We start from the raw sequence: 5,653 nt of genomic DNA, 5'->3' as shown, positions 1-5,653 counted from the left end.
GCAGCGGAGCGCGCGAACTTAACCACTCGGCCACGGGGCCAGCCCCCATTCTTAAACTTTTTAATAATAAAAATAAATAATGATTAAGACAGAACACAGTGTGTCTAAAAACAGCTTTGTTTAATCACTCTTGACCAGTCGTCTCCAGCTTTGTCAGGTTTAAGAAACTGAAGGATTGAGTCATGCCTTTTTCTTTTCTAAACTGTTTTGGTCTTACTTTCTTTATATGTTGACTCCTGACAATATAATATGGAGATTTAAAGAGGTAGTGTGAAGTGATGAAATGAAGATAATGGGGTTTGGAGACAAGCAACCTTGTTTTGAATCTTGTCTCATGACCCAAGACTTGTCCCATAACCAAAGTACACATCTCTTGTACTCGACCACCTCATAGGGTGGTTGTACAGATTGTTACTACTGAGAGCATCTGGCACTGGAACATGGTAGTTAATAAGTATTATTTCCCTTCTTGTACATCTTCACGCACCCACTACCCACTACCACGTGAGCCACACGTGAGTGCACACACGCATCGTCTGTCAGAGAGAAACAGGGCCTTTCCTTCCTACGAGAACTAAACCTGTATTGCTTTAGGTCATTTCTTTTCCTACAACGTGTAAACTCATTGCTTACTCTGAAGGAATAAAAACAGCACTGCTTTTCCTACCATTCTTTCTGGCTCTTAGACATATATTGCTTTTCCCCTATCATATCTCAACACATGGGCTCTATGAGAGAAAATGTCAGGTCATAAAAGTCTGTTTTGTTTTGCTTGTTGACATCCAAATTTTCAACCCTTGATTTTGTTGCACCCAAAAATATCCAATTTCACCTTAGTCCACAGAAAATAGTGTGAGGGAGGAAGAGATTTTCTTCTAGAATCCTTCTAGGTTCTTCTGACTGGTCTAAGAGTTAAATGGACATGAGGCAGATTAACAGGAGAAAATCAAGTTTAATTTTACACGTGCAGGAAGCCCACATACATGAGACGGTCAGAGACCCCACATGCATGACAGGTTCAGACACAGAAAGGTAAAATGAGATATTTATGCCATCTTGAGCCCAGGAATGGGATAGGAGCCTGGGGCTTCGGAGGGGAGGAGGTTAATCCACAGGGCATTAAGAAGAGCACAGGTTCAATAATTAGATGTTGGCCCTGACATAGAGATAGGTCATAAAAATTTATTTCTGGAGCCAGCCCTGATGGCCCAGCAGTTGAAGTTCAATGTGCTCCACTTTGGAGGCCCAGGTTCGGTTCCCAGGAGCAGAATCATCTGTCAGTAGCCAGACTGTAATGGCGGTTCACATTCAAGAACTAGAAGAATTCACAACTATATAAAACTATGTGCTAGGGCTTGCGTGGTGGGAGGGAGACTAACAACAAACATTAGCTTAGGACGAATCTACCCTTGCAAAAAAAAGAATTATTTCTGGTAATAATTCTTATTATGGGCAAGGGCCCCAACTGAAATTCTTTAAGGGAGAGGTAAAGTTTCTGTTGAGCCTGCAGGGTCTCAAATGTCTTTAGCTCAAAGTATTCCACATGCCAAAGTGGCACATCTTGGGGTGGCCTTTTCCAAACCCCTTCAATAGCAATTCAAAGATTGCAGTTTTGCTAAATCTACTTATGATTGTCTCTGGACCCACAAAACCCACATAGGAGAACAAAATTTTCTATTCACATCTGAAGACATTTGAAGGCTCAAAATTTAGCCTTTGATTTTTCCTCCCATGATAATGGGTTTGCTCATGGATGGGCCCTCACGCCTGTGAGTGGACTCTGTGTTTTGTCTACGACCTAAATTAAGCATATCTCAGAGAGCTCAGTTCAGGAAACTAGAAAGTAAAAGCAGTCAAAGGTATAGGCATTGGAAACCATAAAATTTGGTGCAAGATGACGTGAGATGCCACCGGCCCCCAAAAGAGCTCCTCAATTGACCTACAAAGGAAACACTTTCTCTTTCTGGCTCTTAGACTGCAAGACAGTCTGCAAGATATTTTTAGTATCCTTAACTCATGTTGTGAAGCCATTTGACAGAAGCGAAACAACAAGTGGAGATATTTCCAGAAAGCTCTCAGATACCATATTCTGAACACAATGCCTTTTAAGACCAGAAGCACACGTAAGGCAGAACCTAGAGCCTTCCAAAGATGCGTTGCAACAAGACGGGTAAAAACAAAGCACAGAGGGAGAAGAGGACCTCTGGTTGGCTGACTGGGGAGACCTTCACAGAAAAAGTGTCATCAAAGCTAAGCATGGAAGGACAAGAAGAATTTCAATAGATGAATGTGAGGAAGGACTCTTTCCTCCTAGGGTGTGAACCTGGATTTGTTGAAAGTTCTCTTTGAAGGTTAGAGCGCTAATGACGTAGCAGGTATGAGTCTTAGTCCTTAAACTCTAATGGGCAAGAAATACAACCTTATTTTCTATGTTTTCATTTCTACTCCAAGTTTTCACAATGTTGAGGTAGTAGACACTTAATTTAAATAATTGCCGGGTGCCCCTCTTTCTCCACAGCTGTATTTAAGTTCCATAGAGTAAACAATATAAAGGTGTCCAGGATGGGATGGGCAGGGAATCTAGCCCTTGGTCATTGTCAACAGAGTTTCACATCTGCTGAGATGTCCATCATCCCCTTTTGGTCCCTGACCAACTATCCACAAAGTTGCTACTGTGTAGGCTCTCATTCCTGTCCACAAAGCCCCTGCAGGTGTATGGCTCTCTGCATCTACGTGGTTAACATTATTGGGTTGCTGGTCCAGGATCCAAGTGATCTCTCTCTATTATGTAACAGACAGGTGATTGGGGTGGGATTGACATAAACCACTCCCCCCTACCATTTCCGTTGGTGGATCCTGATTGGCTCAGGCATAATCCCATCCTTCTCTCCTTGATGGCAAGTTGTTAGAGTGGTTATTTTAGGGGCATGCACGTGACTGAGGTTGGTCCAGACTAAAGCCCAGGAGTACTTTTCCACGCTTGGAAAAATTAGTTCCCTTTCTGAACAGGCAGATTGAGACCTGGAACCGACAGAACAATTTGCTTTTAGGAGGAAAGCCAGCCTGAGGACAAAGCCAATACTCACAAGAGAACAGCAATGGAGCCAGCACCTTATCAGTCTCTCTTACCTCTGAGCTTTATTACCAAGCCAATAAAATCCATTTATTGTTTATATCAGTTGGAATGGAATTTCTTATTACTTTCGTACAAAATCCAGTCTACTTTAGTGACACTCCTGGGCACACTGAAAGTATTCTGGTTGTTTGGGATCCACTGGGATTCAGAGAACTCTGAGAGGTCGTTCAGGTTTGATCTACTGGATATGCCACATAACCATTTCTTTTTTACTGTCTTGCTGCCTCCTAGGGCTCTAGGCAGAAGAGGGGGCATAGAAATCCTCTATTCTTATTTCTCAAAAGCCATCTGCAAGTGTTTGGGGGGAGGTGTCGACCTATACCCCATTCCTAGAACTCAGCCTGGTGGGAAGTCAGGTCTCCAAGACCTACTCAGCAAGAAGGCTCTCATTGGTTCCCCTCCATGTTTACCTCCTCCCCTGCTTTGAGGCTTCCTTTCCTAGTTGGGAAGAGAGAGTGTGTACAAACTGTAGGAGGGTAGCCTGCTCATCCTGTACCTCCAAACGAATTTATCTCCTCTGTGTCCTCTTCCTTTCCTTGGCTGAACTGTTGTCGGTGGGGCATAAAGACCAAAGGATGACAGGAAAAACAGGAAAGGAAATGGAGAGTTATCACAGAGCAACGCTCCCTGGGCAGAGCAAGGTCTGCATCAGAAATAAATACCATATAAATGTTGACTCTCAAATTTATACTTGAAGTGCAGACCTCTCTCCTGAACTACAGCCTCATATATTAGTCATAGACTATGTTAGTATATACATATATTAGTCATATATACATATGACTGAGTCATATACTCAACATTCTTACTTGGATGCCTAACAGACAACACACACTTCACCTGTCTAAAATGGAATCATCCTAGCAATTTCCTCCATCCATATTTGTCACCACAGCCCTGACTGTCCTCCAGACCAGGCTTTGTGGTTGAAGGCCTTGAGAAGAACTTTCTGTGGCATGGCCAAGGAAGGCTCCTCCTAGAAAGAGAGGTTGAGTGGTGCCCTGAGGCATCTCTGCTGTTCTGGCACCACTAAACCCTGCCTTCCTGCCTATGCTTTCATGGCACTTGTCACTGCAGGGCTCTGTTTATAGGGTCCTAGTTTCTAAGAGTATCCCCTAAATCCACGTCTGTACCCACAGTAGTTGACTGTGAACTTGTATATTACCACTCACTGATTTGGGCACAGTCCTTAGCAAACAGAAATATAAGCCAATAATGAAGCTCTTCCTGCAGAGGGTCACCAGTCTCATGTCTGTTCAAGTCCGCACAGGCAGATGCTGGTTTGGTAGGGGCCTGAGCCCTCTCCAATGAAACAGCGTCTTTAAGAAAAATAATACAGGGGCTGGCCCCATGGCCAAGTGGTTAAATTCACGTGCTCCACTTTGGTGGCCCAGAGTTTCATGGGTTCAGATCCTGGGTGCAGACACAGCACTGCTCATCAAGCCATGCTGAGGCGACGTCCCACATGCCACAACTAGAAGGACACACAACTAAAAATATACAACTATATACCAGGGGTCTTTGGGGAAAAAAGGGAGAATAAAATCTTCAAAAAGAAAAAAAAAAGAAAAGAAAAATAATACAATATTATGAACAAAAATCAGGTACAAAAATGAATACTTATTTAGAATAAGAAAAGAAATCAAATTATAATTTTTAAAAGCTGACAAATTCCATAAATATTACTATATACGGATAAATAATATTAATTTCTGAAACACACACATAATATCTTTAAATGTTTTAATATTTGTTAATTTTTAAGTTGCCATTCTATGAAATTAACTTAGCTTTGGTGTGCAGTTTATGGATTTTTAACAGATATTCGTGAAATTACTAACGTAAGTAAGATACAGAATTGCAACCAAATTCCCTCATACTGCCCCTTTGCAGTCAAACCCACCTCTCAATCCTCGCCCATGGAAAATACAGATTGTTTGTCTTCTGTATAGTTTTATCCTTTCCAGAACGTTACACAAAAGCAATCATACACTATGTAAATATTTTGGACTGGATTTTTCCATTCAACAAAATGCCTTTGTGATCCATCCAAGTTTTTGCATCTTCTATAGTTCAGTCCTTTTCATTGTTGAATTCTCCCAAAAAACCTGCTCCGCTCACAGTTATTCCCATCTTAGTTGATAGCAACTCTATCCTTCTAGTTGTTCAAGCCAAACACCTCGAAGTAGCCCTTGACCCCTCTTTTTCTCTCAAGCTCACATCTAATCCATCAGGAAAGCAGGTTGGCTCTATCTTTAAAATACATCGAGACTCCAATCGCTTCTCAGCACCTCCACTGCTACCGCCCTGATTTGAGCCACTTCTTCTCACCTGGGTTACCGTGACAGCCTCTCACCCGGTCCCCGGGCTCCCACCCTTGGCTTCCCTACCATCTATTCTCAACATAGCAGCTGCAGTGTTCTTTTGAAAACATAAATTCTTCTCAAAATTCTGTACAGGCTCCCCATTCCATCAGAGTAAAAGCCAAAGTCCTTATAACAGCTTACAAGACCCTAT

Source organism: Equus quagga, chromosome 14 (assembly GCF_021613505.1).
Source record: "Equus quagga isolate Etosha38 chromosome 14, UCLA_HA_Equagga_1.0, whole genome shotgun sequence".
Classification (NCBI taxonomy): domain Eukaryota; kingdom Metazoa; phylum Chordata; class Mammalia; order Perissodactyla; family Equidae; genus Equus; species Equus quagga.
The sequence above is the reverse complement of the archived record's forward strand: the minus strand, read 5'-3'. Positions refer to the sequence as shown.